The sequence below is a fragment of the Mustela nigripes genome, chromosome 6, assembly GCF_022355385.1.
Source record: "Mustela nigripes isolate SB6536 chromosome 6, MUSNIG.SB6536, whole genome shotgun sequence".
In the NCBI taxonomy this organism is placed as follows: Eukaryota; Metazoa; Chordata; class Mammalia; order Carnivora; family Mustelidae; genus Mustela; species Mustela nigripes.
Genome location: NC_081562.1, coordinates 107845974 through 107861684, shown reverse-complemented (window position 1 = coordinate 107861684; position 15711 = coordinate 107845974). Strand labels below are relative to the sequence as shown.

Sequence of the window (15711 nt, the reverse complement as noted above, 5' to 3'; positions counted from 1 at the left end):
AGGCAGAGAGGCAGGCAGAGAGCGAGAGGGAAGCAGGCTCCCCGCTAAGCAGAGAGCCCAATGCGGGGCTTGATCCCATGACCTGAGCCTAAGGCAGAGGCTTTAACCCACTGAGCCACCCAGGCGCCCCAGACTTCTCCAGTTCTACTCAGTCCTTTAAGGGCTCTGTTTCTAATTTACTTCTTTACCTTTTCTAGACCACGCCAGCCCAGAAAGACCTTTGAAATACTCTAGCTCCTTGATCACAGCATGTTAGAAACATAGCGCCAGGGGTGCCCCCTCTCAGTCTATTATGTGTCTGCCTTTGGCTCAGGTTGTGATCTCAGGGTCCTGGGATCAAGCCCTGCACCAGGCTTCTTGCTCAGCGGGGAGTCTGCTTCTGCCTCTCCCCTCTAGTTGTACTTGCTCACGCTCATAAATATATTCATATCAATATAGAAAATTTGTCAGAGCCTGTATGGATCATATAAGAGATGTGACATGCGTACTCATAAAAATTTACTGCTAAAGGTTAAAAAAATGTGAGCGAGGACACAAATTTGAGTCCACCAGGTGAAGCAGTATTTGCGGAAGAGGCATATAGGCATTGGAGCCAGCCATGTTTCTGTAGGTGGAGTCTCCCAACTTCATCACTTGCTGTCTGTGTGTGTCCTGGGGGAGTTTGTCCCCTCATTGGATTCTTGTTCATCTTTGAATTATCTTCTGTTTTATAAAAGGGATAAAACAGAGATAACTTTCTTAAGATTCATGTTACAACTACGCTCCCTTGTATTGTTTTATGATTTCCAGGATAGGTCATAAGCTCCTGAGAAATAAGGTTCCAGTCTTGTGTATTTGACTTCCCTAAGAATGCTCGTCCCAGGAAGGAGTGCCTGGTATTAAATGCTATTCAGCTGGTGTGTGAGGACGTGGGAGGAGCAGGAGCTTGACAAGGGAGAACACTGCTGCTTGCTAGCCCTGCCTTGGAATACCATGCCCATCCCATCTCCCCCTCTCCCACCTAGTAGTTATTCTTTTACAGATCCATGCACAAAGCAGACTACTGAAAGGTGAACTCTGGTCTAAATAGCTGTCTTGGGAGCTCTCAGAAATAGATATAGAGGGGTGCCTGGGTGGCTCAGTGGGTTAAAGCCTCTGCCTTCAGCTCAAGTCGTGATCCCAGCGTCCTGGGATCGAGCCCCACATAGGGCTCTCTGCCCAGCCGGGAGCCTGCTTCCCCGCCTCTCTCTGCCTGCCTCTCCGCCTACTTGTGATCTCTCTCTTTGTGTCTGTCAAATAAACAAAATCTTTTTTTAAAAAAATAGGTATAGGGGGCGCCTGGGTGGCTCAGTGGGGTAAGCCTCTGCCTTCGGCTCAGGTCATGATCCCAGGGGTCTGGGATCAAGTCCCGCATTGGGCTCTCTGCTCGGCAGGGAGCCTGCTTCTTCTCATCTCTCTCTCTGTCTGTCTCTCTGCCTATTTGTGATCTCTCTCTCTGTCAAATAAATAAATAAAATCTTAAAAAAAAAATAGGTATAGAAAGCCAACAAGATTGTGGCAACACAAAACGTCTTCCTGCAAGCTCTTATATATACTTCTGCACAGGGCAGGGAGGGGAGTAAGGGCTTCTCAGATTTCCAACTAATTTGTCCTTCAATGGCAAGCAGCAGAAGGAGAGATGGATGGTATAAGCATCTGGTAGATCAGCTTGGGACCTGTTAAGCTATTGTGCATTTACTTTGTTAGAGCAGACACTTGGGGACTTCAGAGACCTTAGAGCTGATGGCCGAGATCCACATTGACAGGTTGTGTTTTACTTTTTGCTGTTGAACACGTGGTGTCTGTCTGGAGCCAGGCAGGGTGTATGTGAATGTGTCACAAATACGCTTCTGGCTCTTTGAAGGTGAAAATCATTAAGGTTACCAGGGGGACCATCATAATCTTTTACTCTTGATTCAAAATAAAACAGAGGAAATGCCTTGTTTTCAGCATTGAATGTCTGGCCTTGTTACAAATCATGTTAAAAACTTTTAATTTTGAAGGGATTGAGATAGCTTCCTAATACTTGTAATTTTACAACGACAAGCCAATGAAAATTGACATTTCTCTTCACATTGGTGATTTTTGTAACAGCTGTGTGTATATGATACCCTGAGGTTTAGTAGAAGGAGGGCCATTATCTTGGAGTTAGCATGAGGCTGCTGTATCAGAGTGTCTCCCTGTTACCTCAAAGGATTTCTTTCCTCTGAATTAGCTGCTTGTTAAGGGTGAGGCTGACTGTGTGATTGGAGTAGTTAGGTTGGTGGGCGGCCTTCAGGTTGAGTAGTTGTCTTGGCTGCTTCAGCCTTGCCCACCGGGGTGCGGATTGCAAGATTACTGTGTGCAGGAGCTGTGGGCTGGCCTGAGAGAACAAAGAGGAGAATGTCGGCCAATCGAGCCGTATGGTACAGCAAGGGTTGTTCTGCTCTTAGATGGACAACAAACAACTTACGTACAGTCTTTCTCTTCTGAAGTCATATTCCTACTTTGTGATTTAAAAAATTTCTCCTCTCCCACTTTTACTCCAGGCTTCTCAGTCCGTATTCTTTGAAGTCTGAAGGGTGGGGAGGTGGTATCAGGGCTGCCACAGCCTCACCTTCCCACATGGTGTCAGGAGCCTGTGCTCCAGCCAGAGCCTTTTGCTGGAGCGCAGAGAGCGGGGCGCCCCTAGGGAAGAAGGAAGGAAGGACCAGAGGCTAAAAATAGGCAGCTTGGAAGAACCTGCTTACTGTTCTTTCAGGTCAGATGTGGTCCTCCCATGACAACCTAGCTTGGAGTATAGTGATGGTTTTGGAATAAAGAAGAGGAAATAAATCACCTCTCATTGAAAGAAAGAGAGAGAGAGAAGGAGGGAAGGGAGAGAGAGGTAAAGGGAGGGAGGGAAGGAAGAAAGGAAGGAAGGAAGGAAAGAAAGAAATAATCATAAAATACAAGCTTTTGCAAGAAAGGAAAAGGAAAGAAAAAAGAAAAGAAAGAAACATCACCACAAAGTATAGACTTTTACTGTATGTTCCAGATAAAAGGAACTTTCCCAAATGGCCTGATGGTTTTGGATGTGTGTCCCCTGAAGTTCTGGGGATATATGTGTTTGGGAATGTGTGCGTGCACGTGTCCCTGCGTGCCTGGCACTAAAATGGTTCATTGTGTCAGATGCTGAGACATTCTGGGACTGTGGGTAGGTGTTCTCACAGAGGTTTTTCTCAAGAGATCTTTTGCACATATAAAGAAAGATGTGTCCCATTTATAAGGCAACTCTCCTTATACCGAATGGAAGAAACTCCCCTGGGTTGTGTTTGTATCGTAAATACACAGTCTGGGTCATTGTTTCTTTCACACAGGAGGCATACCAGATGCAGAACAGAGGATCAAAAAGCGAGCTGTGTCAGCTACTCCCGTCCCTCCCTTTTCAGTCCTTTTAAAAAATGGTGGTCTCCTCCCCGCACCACCCCTGGCCTCCCCCCACCCCCCACCCCCCAACCACAGAAAACGAAATCTTCCCTGAACTCCCTCCCAGACTATCTAGCAGGTGCAAAAGTTGCTGATTCAAGCTGGTGAGAGTCCCTTCTACTCTCCCTGGGATAGCTGAAGGGGACTTCAAGGGAAACAATAGAAAGTCCTTGAGATGCTTTAGGTCATTTATACCTGCTTGCCATATCTTCCTTCTAAATAAACGGTACCGTTTTTCTGAGGGAGAATTTTCTATCCTGACTTTCAGACCAGATTTCTAATAACTTAAAAATAAGGCTATTGCTTGTATATGCCCTTCTGCTCTTGTTTCTACCTTTTCCTGTAACCTGAGAAAGTAGCTGTACTCTTCAGCAAACTGACCCCAGCCCTGATCCTACCCTGACATGGCTCGTGGCCCGACCTTCCACTGGGCTGGGCACTAATGAAGTTCTTGTGTGGTGTTGGCCTCTATGACTCATTTCATTCCTTTTATCTTTGTCTGTTAGCTAAATATATCTGTTTCTTTCTCTCACCCTTTCTCTGATCTCTGGGCAGAAGATGAACTTTGTCTATGGTCTTCGATGTAGGGGGGCTGGACTAGAAAGGCATTCTTGGTAGGTGTGGGAGCATGTGGTAGAACTGGGGCACATTGATGCTGCTGGCAGGCTTGCGGCAGGGGAACCCCACTGCTCTCACAGAACTCCTCTCCCTGGGTGTTGTGGTCCACATTACCCCATGACATCCAAGTCACAAGGCATAGCTTCTCTGGTAAAAGAAAGCATTTCCTCCTGTGAATTTTGCTGTTTTACTTGGGGGGAAATGTGGGAATATCAATGATTGAGGATCTTCTTAAGGGTCGGCTTTTTTTCTGCCACAGGTGACTGTCCTGCGGTGGGTGGGGATGCACTTGGGACTCACAGAAGATGGTGGTACTACCGTCTGTGGGGTAAGCTAGCCAAGGACCCTGCTTTCACATTGGGCCAGGGTGAACCTCAGTGTGAGCCCAGAGCCCACAGCGTCCTTGAATGCAGACTTTCATGTATATTAGTGGCTGAGGAAAAGGAAGCACAAGCCATTGGGTAGTTTTAAGACCTAGGCTATCAGCTGGCAGTTCTGAGCCCAACCGGGGAAGGAAGTACGGAGACAAATGGAACTCTCACCCAGCAAGAGAAACAACTTTTGGAAGAAGGTAAAGACAGAAATGGCAATGTGAGAGAAAAGCTGAATGTTCTCTTCTGGAAGTCAGGGAGAATCACAGTTGACAGCAGTCATCCCTAAAAGGCTAGAGTAAGTCTAGCCTGAACCTAATATTAGATTATATCGACTGACTTAATCTTATCTAGTCATACTGTTTAAAAAAATGGAGTCCCATTGAGACATTTATATTTAATGGCATTCGATACTATATTTATCATAGAGTAAGTTTTAAGAGCTCAGAGGGGTGTAGTGATATTATCAGAAATAAATAGGGCAGTGATTTCCCAGTAACTCCTCCCCCTTCTACCAGCATGGTGTGCCTGGCTCTCAGAGGGCTATTTGAGGGCCCAGCAGCCTCTGCTTCTCTTAATATGTTCAGTTGTACCCTATTTTCATTTAAAAATGCAGTTCCTCCTACATGCTTTCTCATACAGTCATGTGAACGTAGTGCCCATCTCTTGCAACCTAGTCGCTCTGGCCTTTAATCAGAGTTGAGTGCTTGTTCTCCTTGCTGCCTGGCTGTGTCCAGCAGTCTCAGCTTGTAGAGTCCCAGGAGAGCTGGCGCACACGTTGCTGGGCAGACTTTGCATGGAATGTTGCCCTCGTGCCATTAGCCAAAGCGGAGGCTGCTCTCTCTGCCTCCAACTTTATTGTTCAGGACTTAATGTAATAATATGCTTGAACAGGCGGAGAGACTGCATTAGCTTGGCTCTGCAATTGTAAACAATATTTGCTCTGTGAGTTTTCTCCTTCACCCTGTACTCTCCTGGATCCCTGTGCCCCCTACCACCAACACCCCCTCTCTTCTTGCATATTCTAACCTTGGCTAAACAGCTTCATTCATAAGATGGTCAGTGTTTTCTGGGAGGAAAATGTACTGAAAATAACCAAGTCCCCAGAACCTCCAGCTGTCATGCACCGGTAAGAACAGCTTTGTTTCTGGGTAGAGATTTAATTAATGTCTAGATAAGCAAAGTATTTTCCTTATATTTCCCACTCCCTTTGCTACTTTGAAATCCTGCTTGAAAACACATACATATGCACTCGCGCACACTCAGGTAACAAAAAACAACTTTCCTAAAACTGACAGCCTCCTTGGCAGGGAGCACTGGGAAGATTCCATTCAGTGCCTCCCAGAACAAAGGCTTCTGTGTCAGTCTTGCCAGGAGTGGAAGGTGGAGAGGGACAGGTATAGGGGCCTAGATGGTCTTTACTTACATGTAGGGAATTGCGGAGTTTCTATATTTTTTCCATAGACAAGTTTTTCTCCCTCTACTTCTCACTTTCTCCTGTAGTTTAACACAAAAACAGGGTAAAAGAAAACCCTTCCTCACACCTGCACCGTCTTTGACAGTCATTATGGTTGGCTTCCTTCACAGAACCTGCTCCACCTTCTCTGTGTTGATTGGTGGCTGATGATGTCATGGCATAAAACTCAAACTGATTGTTTTCTCTGTGGGCCAGGACGAAAAACAGCAGACAGCAGAGCTCTTGCTCTGTTGTCTCCTCCAGTTCATGCTCTCAAATGAGATGGAAAAAGGTGGGAGCAGAGCCATGGCAACAGATCACTTTGATTTACTCATCAAGCTCAGTCTCCAGCACGTGGAATAGGGAAGCTTCTCATATATGGAAAGAGCCTTTGTTTTTTCCCAAGAGGACCTACTGCTTTTTGCACAGAAGAGATTTTGATCCTTTTTGCTTTAAATCTGTTTAAGGGATGGATAGAGGTATTTTCAAGGAAACTATATTGGCCCAAGAAAGGATAGTAATAGGAGTTAATTTCAGGAAAATAAATAATAATTGGAAAAATTTCACTTGGTTCCTCACAGAACTTGGCAACTCTTGCTGTCAGCATGCTTCTGTCATGGAAGTAAACTTCAGCTCTATAACGACAACTCTAGTATGTGAATTAAGGGGATGGTACAACCTCGGAGTGTTACATCTGATCTGAAGAGCCCAAGGAAGAGAAGTTACATGTGATTCTAGTCTTGAATGGACTTGATGAGATTCACTTTCACCTTGGACCTTCCTGGGCCTACTGTGGTACAGGCAGAGCAGTTAGGCCTGGCCTGAATCTGGGGTGGGACCCATCAGACTTGAACCTTCAGGACTGCCTTGGTTGACATCAGGGGTTGGGCTCACCTTATACTGTGCAGCAGAATTACCAGCATTAATAGACCCTTGTCATCTATAGCTGCTCAAAACATCTGGAAGCCTAGGGGAGAGTCTAGGCTCCTTCAGGGGCTTCTGCCACAGATAGCACCAATGAGTGAAGCATCTAAACAAAGCTCTGTCTTTCGTCAGGTATCCACTGACGACGGTCTTCAGACTTGGTAAGGTCGCTGAGCATGTGAAAGCCTTTCCCCTTAGATTTTACACATTACCTCAGGACATATTTTTTCAACCTACCTTTCTTTTTTCAGAGTTGTGGTCATACTTGAATTACCACTAACCTTAATGACCATTTCCAAAAAGATTGACTGGAAAAGTCACACCACTCTGGTAAGTGGAGGAGGTGAGGCATATCTGACAGGAGGCATCATTGGTAGGACAGAGGCCTGGATAGGAGTCCCTCCCAACCCACAGAGCTGTCCTTGGTGGGGGCAGTCTATATTTACTCTCACTGAAGCACCCAGGACTTTGATTTGTTGACTTGTTGGACAAAAGGAAACTCTAAAGCTGGCCTGGCAACTACAGTCACTCACATACAGTCTTCTTCACCCACTTGGATTGTGCTTAATTCTGTGCTTCCCTGCAAACATACAATCACTGGGCTATCTTTAGATACGTTGCAGTGTAACTTCACCCCAGGAGAGACAGAACATTACAGCTGGTTTACATTTTCCTGAACAAAACATACACACTGAAAGATTAGGCACACCATTTCCTTGAGCTGTGTGGAATATTACTCATTTCTTTGCTGGGAAGCTCCCTTTTTGTTAATGTTATTTTAAGTTTGGGGATAGTAGAGATTTTTCAAATATGTGATTGACATGAATGTAAGGGAGAAAGCCTACTCGAAGGTAGATAAGCCTTTCATTATTCAGCCAGATGTGTGTTGCATTCCTTAATTTGCCTTCTGTTTCCTTTCTTCTCAACTTTGGTGGCTCAGCAGAATCATGGTGTGGGGAGAGTGACATATACCTACCCATCCCACCACAGAGATTCAGATTGGATTGATCCGGGGTAGGGCCTGAACGTTGGTAAATGTTGTCAAGTTTCTTGATGAGTCTAATGAATAAATAGCTGATCTGAAGAGTATAGTAAAATGTACCCCCAGAATGGTACATTTGAAGTACGTGGTAGTTTCTTTCCCATCATCAAATTCTTAATCATCAAATAATTCTAATAGTTGAGAATTGCCTACATTTTCTGAGCAGTGACACCTGTTGCTCTGGTGTGGCATTTGACGGCTCAACTTACTTCTTCTTTCCTTCTTTTAACTTCCATCTTTGCAAGGGAACCCCTTGTCTTCTGGGAGGAACCCAGTCATAGTCTGCTGAGGGCATCTCTCTGAGCCCCAGATTTCTCCAGAAAAACTGAGAATGGGGAAGTGCTTTAAATGCTCAAGGCCCTGGCCTGCTGTTACCACTCTCCACTGATGGAAGGCTTTGTCTCCCCTCCTGGGAATGGCTGGGTTTTCAACTTGGCTAAGTAGACAGTGTTTTTGTTCACTTCTTCAGGCCAGAGAAAAATGGTGTAGAACAGCTCTTTGCCTCATTTTACCCCACAGTAACCAAAATGAAGACTCAATATAAGTCTAAGAGAACCAGAATTGTGGGGAACAGTCAGTGTTGAGTACAAGCACCTGCTGTACCTGTGATCAAGTGGGGGGAAGAAGTGCTCTACCTGGTTCAGTTGTCTGGTGGCCTCTGAGCACAGTTGGGTGTCTTGTACACTTTTAGTGTGCAGGTGGGAAGGAGTAGGTTGGCCCATCATTCTTTCAGAGTTCTGACCTGATTGTGGGAGTTTGCATGGCTTTTGGCTGGTTTTGTGTAATTTATTACACTGTGATTTAATAGCTCTCTGAGCATTTGGCACTAACCTGTTGGAGGCAGAATTTATGGCTTTTTCTTGGAGAAGAAATTAGCCCATTGTTTGAGAAAATGTTCTTTAACTCCTTAAGTATTCACTACCTCATTTCTATGCCTTTCTCTACCTAGTTTCCCTTTCTGAGCCCCTCTGTAGCTGCCACTGCTCTTGTATTTATACAGATTTGAGTTTATACTACCTTTGCCTCTTTCCTGTGATAAGCAATTTTTTTTTCTTTTATTCCCAGGTATGTTATGTTCTTTGTATCTTCTACCACTGGACTTGACTGTTTCATGGAACTAGTCCTTTGCTGTTCCCTTTGATCTTCAGGTTTGATTTGCCTTTTCTAATGTTGTGTTGTACAGATTAACAACCTTCATCAGGATCAGTTCTCTTCTTTGTGGGCTGATTCACAAATACTTTTCACCTGTGTGAAATCTTGTTTTTGAAGTGGTGTTCAACTGGCCCAGAAAGACCAGATATTAAAATGGCAGCTAATGAGGGGTACCTGGGTGGCTCATTCAGTTAATCATCCGAGTCTTGATTTTGGCTCAGGTCATGATCTCAGGGTTGTGAGATTGAGCCCCACATCAGGCTCCACACTGGGTATGGAGGCTGTTTAAGATTCTTCTCCCTCTACCCTCCCTCACCCAAATTCTGTCCCTCTCCCTCTGCCTTGCCCACCCCCGTGCAGTTAATAGAAAAAATCTGACCTTGGGAGTCGCATGGTTGGCACAGTGTGTTAAGGCTCTGCCTTCAGCTCAGGTCATGATCTCAGGATCCTGGGATCAAGCCCCATGTTGGGCTCTCTGCTCAGCGGAGAACCTGCTTCCCCCTCCCTCTCTACCTGTCTCTCTGCCTGCTTGTGATCTCTCTCTCTCTCTGTGTGTCATATAAATAAATAAAATCTTAAAAGAAAAAAAGAAAAAAATCAGACCTTGGTTCTGAAACGTCCAGGTATCCTATAAGATGGTAGACAGGTGAAATCTGGAAGACACCATGGAAATCAGTGGACTCCAAGCATATTGCCTCTTAATAAGTACCTACTTGGAAAGACTACAGAGGATATGCCTTAGGAGAAAGTTCAGTTCAAGCAAGAATAGGGAGAAAGCTCTGGGAAATGAGGCTGTATATGTAGGGGAGTTGGTTGGGTATGGAGTGATAGTTATAGAATGCACAATGGCCAGATTTGAGGCTTGAAGGTAAGAGAAGGAACAAGGAAGTTCAGGGCATTATGGGAAGAAAAGTTTGGTAACATAAGAAGCTCAGGAGTCTTCCCCATTTGGTGTTGACTATTGAAAGTAAGGTATTCAGTAAATTTTGTATCAGTTCCATTGAGGAAGAGTGAGCACTAGCCCTACTGATAATCTTTATTTTTTTTTTATAAACATGTATTTTTATCCCCAGGGGTACAGGTCTGTGAATCGCCAGGTTTACACACTTCACAGCACTCACCAAAGCACATACCCTCCCCAATGTCCTCACCCCCCTTCTCCTAACCCCCCTCCCCCCAGCAACCCTCAGTTTGTTTTGTAAGATTAAGAGTCACTTACGGTTTGTCTCCCTCCCAATCCCATCTTGTTTCATTGATTCTTCTCCTACCCACTTAAGCCCCCATGTTGCATCCCCACTTCCTCATCTACGGCCATGCCACCCTGAACGCGCCCGATCTCATCTGATCTCGGAAGCTAAGCAGGGTCGGGCCTGGTTAGTACTTGGATGGGAGCCCTACTGATAATCTTGATGACTTTTTATTCCCTTTATTCAAATCCAACCATAGTAATCGAGTGATCATCAGTATTAACAATCCCTTATTGAATAGAGATATATAGGATTTGAAATTTTTAATATTAGAAAGATATAATGTGATCAATTTTAGATCATTGGTTTATCATTAAATGTAACATTTCATTCTCATCAAATAAATTATGTAGCTCAGTTTAACTAGAGCAACAATCCTAACATTTAAACTTTTTTAAATTTAATTTTATTTATTTATTTGACAGAGAGAGAGAGATTAGGCAGAGAGGCAGGCAGAGAGGAAGGAGGAAGCAGGCTCTCTGCTGAGCCAAAAGCCCAACGCGGGGCTCGATCCCAGGACGCCGAGACCATGACCAGAGCCAAAGGCTTAACCCACTGAGCCATGCAGGCGCCCCCCCTCAACATTTTAAAAATTTAAAAAATTTAAAAAATTTTTAAATATTACATGCTTTTTATTGAAATATAGTTGACATACAATGTTATATTTAGTTTCACATAGTGATTCAACAGTTCAGTACATTACTCAGTGCTCACCAAGATAAGTAATAATCACCATCTGTCATCATACAACATTATGACAATATTATTGACAATATTCCCTATGCTGTGCTTTTCATCTCCATGACTTATTTCATTTTTAAAATTTCTTAGCTCATTTCAGTACCTATTTTCAGTAATCAAATAATATATTAACATATTAGTCTTTTAAGAGAATACAAAGGAAGCCTGATTATTTGCTTTTGGGGTCCTAATCTGGAGTGTGTAGGTTCCTTCCAGGAAAAGGAAGTTCATGACATGGTTTAGCCCAAATTAATATTGGCATTTGGATGCAAAATATGTTAATAAAGATGATTAGCTTCTCAGTCATTGGATACCTCTCATATATGGTCTTTGGGAACTTTTTGAATATGGTGGCTGGGAGCAGAAAGAATTCCAATGTTTATAGGCTTCCTGGAAAAATGTCATCTCAATATTACTTATTAACATATTTACAATGTTATGGAAGACAGTGCAGAAAATTTCAATATCATGTGTTATCACATTCTTTATAAACTTCATCTGTCCCAGGCTTTTTTTGCTAATTAATGATTTGAGGATATTCAGTTGGGTCCTTTTGCCCAGAAGTCAGGTTAATGTATAGATTTAAACATCTTTTGAAATAACATTAACTATTTTATTTTCCCTGTAACTCTATTTTGATAATTGACAAAGTCAGTGATTGTAATCAGGAATAGGTTACTTAGGTGGTGACTTACTGGTTTTGTAATTGGAAGTTTGTATTTCTTAATTCCCTTCACCTATTTTGCTTGTCATCTGTACCTCGCTGCCCCTACAACCACCACTTTCTTTTCTTTATTCAAGCATCTGTTTGTTTGTTCATTTATTTTATTTTTATTCTTCACATATAAGTGAAATCATCTGGTATTTGTCTCTGACTTAATTCATCTACCATAATACCCTCTTAGGTCCATTGTCACAAATGGCAAGACTTCATTTTTATGGCTGAGTAGTACATATATTTTTATAACTTGTGATTAAGTAAATTTACCTATTTCCTTTGTCTTGAAAATATAGCACATATGTATACTTTATTTAAAAGGCAAAGGTGAGGGGCGCTTGGGTGGTTCAGTGGGTTAAAACCTCTGCTTTTGGCTCAGGTCATGATCCCAGGGTCCTGGGATCGAGCCCCATATCAGGCTCTCTGCTTAGCGGGAAGCCTGCTTCCTCCTCTCTCTCTCTGCCTGCCTCTCTGCCTACTTGTGATTTCTGTCTGTCAAATAAATAAATAAAATCTTTAAAAAAATTTTTTAAAAAGGCAAAGGTGAAAATCTTTAAAGATTTTGCAAATAATATATTTATAATTTGATTATTTCATTTTGCCAATAAAGGAAGAAAAATTCATTGTATGTTTGGTAGTGGGGGTTGGGGAAGAACCTTTAGACCTTGGCATTTCTTTGCCAGCCTTTTGTCCTTGGCCTCCGAGTTATAAAGCCCAGGGCCTTCTGTAGTGATCTTATAGGCATGTTCTGACCTAGGAACAGAACAGGATTGCTGATAGTGATGACATGACTTCTAGGGCTACTTGGAGGAGTATTAGTATCTTCAGTAAATATAATAACATGTTCCTATGTTTCCTTAAAGTGTGTCCAGATGTTTTCTGAACGGGTGTCACCTGTTTCCAAGGTGCCTTGAGTGAGGTAACTTTCTGATAGTAGACAAGGCAGTAGTGGGTAGGACTGTTTGACTTCGGAGAGGGCAGTCGCTCTAATTTAATATAAAGATAGGAGCCTAGTTTCTCAAGTCTCTCTCCAGCCAGGAAGTAGTTCTCATTTCTAATTATGATTAGAAGTGAAGTGATTACAATTTCAGAATTGTAGAGACAGATGGGTCTGTCCTTGACAAGGTACACAGAGTTGAATCTGAGCCCTTTTACCTGGCGAATTTGCTGCCCATAGTCCAGATCGGCACTCATGGGCTTCATGGCCTATCTCATGGTGTTTGCTCTCCTTGATGTAAGTCAGGGGTGCGTGGCCATCACTGGCTCCGAGAGGGCCTTTGTGTGAGTAGTGTGTGCATGCCGCTCCTTACCAGGTGTATATTTTTCTGAGTGGGGTTGTAGCCACATTTCAGCCCCATCCATTCCCCTCTTTAACTGGGGAGCTCGCAGTGTTCCACGCGGTGGCCAGGGGTTTGGGAGCAGGAGCCCGGTATTTACTTGGAATCATGATCTCTAGTGACTGTATGGATGGATATTTATCCTTCATTAACTTGTTACCCAAATGGTTTTTGCTGTAAGTGCTTAATGTCCTTGAGATTTCAGCTAGAGCCAGGAGCACTGGTGGGAACACAAGGCAGAAGTGGCCTCACTCTCTGCTCAGCTTCCATTTAGTCAGTTAGTCTCCAGTCATCTGATTATCAAAGCATCGTCTTAGAGCAAGGGATTCCTAATTCATCTTGACATCCAAATCTTTTGTCTAAAACTGTATTTGGCACCAGAGTATAGCACAGTTAGCTCTCGGGTTTGATGTCGTTAGGGGCCTCCTTGTAAGGAAACTACCTCCCACCCCCCATTCCCCATCTTTCCCTCAGCAGTGGTTGGAGCTGAACCCTGCTGTGCTTGGTGGTATAATAAATCATGATATCAAATGTCTAAGGTTTGGAACGACTTCCTTTCCCATTGGGTGCTCTGGTCGCCCTTCAGAGGTCTATGTTTGTATTCCATTTTTGACGCATTAGACTTCTTGGGGAAGAGATGGGATAATTTGGGCTTCAGAGTAATGCACTCCTGGGTTTGAATGTTACCATTTTCAGCTTATTAGCTGGACAGGTTAATTATCCTCTGATTTTCAGTTTTCTCATGTGCAAAGTGAGAATCATAAGAGGTCTTGTAGGGCTCTTGTGAAGATCAAATTAAAAGATTTCTGTGAAGTGCCAGCATACAATGTTTGGCACATAGGAAAGTTCAGTAAATGGTGACAGTTGTTATAATCAACAAGAAATAGGCCAATAAACCTCTTAAGCCTCATCCTTCCAAAGCACAGAGTATTTGTAAAATCTTACTCTTAGCTTGAAATCTGATTGCTGCGACCATTTATAAGAGGGAGAAGAGAATATATGAGTTTTGGTTTTTAAAGTTTGTTTGGTTTACTCCTATCTTAACTGCTTTAATGCTGGGAATAGGACATGCTCCTTGTCCCTGAGAACTTAGAGATCTGGGAGACAGTCATAAACTGGTTATACTGGGTTATACTGGAGTATAACTAACCTTATAGGTGCCATGATAGAAGTCATTGTGGGATACGGCAAAGTAAGCAATCCATCTTTGATAGTGAGCATCCTTTTTTTTTTTCCCCTGCTTTGGGCTAAACTTGTCTTCTTACAGTAAGTAAGTACAGGACTGAAGTAGATGGGGAAGGCTACTTTGATATTATCTAATTTAAATTGTTGTCCTTGGAGGGTTGATGAGTCCTTGGAAGGACCTTGGGCTTGCTTAAAAGTATGATATAAAGAAGCAGAGGGAGAATAATGGAGAGACTTTAACCTTTAAATTGCAGTGGTATTGGTAGCTTTTTGTGTGACTCAGGACAACTTATTTCATCTTTAACAACTATTTTCTCTGGCCGTCAAGAGGAGGACATTAGCATCTGCCTTCCATACTCAACTGTGCAGGGAGTAAGTAGTGTAATATATGTGAAAGTGCTTTAAGAAGCAGGAAATGCTACCTATATGGTGGTGTGGTTGAGAGCAGTATATAGACAGACATCACTCCCGTGTTGTATTGTATTGTGTTGTATTTTTTCAGTGTTCCAAGACTCCATTTTCTTTGTAGAGGAAGATGGCACTGAGAATCAGCTAGAGAGAGAGAGAGGAAAAAAAAAAAGAATTAGAGAGGAAACCTGTGGAAATGTTCAAGACTGAGCACATGGTGTTCCCTCTTCTTGTCCTTTAGACCTCTGCTTTAAGTTACCTACTCAGAAGAGCTTCCATGACCAACTTATTTTAGGGCCCCTCCTATTATTCTGAGTCAGAGAATCTGCATCTCCTTCCTGGCACTCATATTTTGTAATGATATGCTTGTTTGCTTACTTGTTTTCTGTCCATATGCTCCATAGGCAGTAAACTTCCTCTGCTGAGGTGGGAGCCCAGTGTGGGGCTCAATCCCAGGCTCATGATCTGAGCCAAAGGCAGATGCTTAACCAGCTGATCCACCCAGGCACCCTGTATTTAAATTTTCATAACAGTAAACTTCCTCGGCCTGACATACACTGCAAACTCAACAAATAATTTGATGAATGAGGTGAAAGGGGGCAAGACCTCTTGGTCTTCTGCCTGGAAAATAGCTGCTTTGGGAATGCCCGGGTAGACATCTCATTCTTTTGTAGGTACAACCAGAGGCAGGGTGTCTGTGCCTGAGACTGCTGTTGCACCTCCCGGTTGCAGGTTCTAAATGCCACAGGCTGGATTTGTGACTCATCTCTCCCCTTCTCCCACATGTCCCTTTCTACCCATTTAGAGACCCCTAAACTCATGTGCACATTGAATTTGGTGACTCTCCCTTGGAAAGTGAAAACTTACTCTTGGGAGTTGAGAGCTTGCCAGGCAGGGAGCATGTGTCCTATTTACTATTTATAAAGTGTACCACCCTGGCTCTTGGTCAGAGGCCGCACCCCTTGGGTTCCCAGCTGTCTATCCCGATCTTATGCCAAGTAGCATTGTGTCAGGTTCTTCCTTGGTATGTGAGGCATAGTGTAAGTT

General features: G+C 43.4%; 1 protein-coding gene and 1 pseudogene across 15 annotated transcripts in view; both read left to right on the top strand.

Moving 5' to 3' along the window:
• MICAL3 (microtubule associated monooxygenase, calponin and LIM domain containing 3) overlaps positions 1 to 15711 on the top strand; it is a 221544-nt gene that overhangs the window by 58912 nt on the left and 146921 nt on the right. The window lies entirely within an intron of this gene.
• Positions 10332 to 10450, top strand: LOC132020927 (5S ribosomal RNA; annotated as a pseudogene).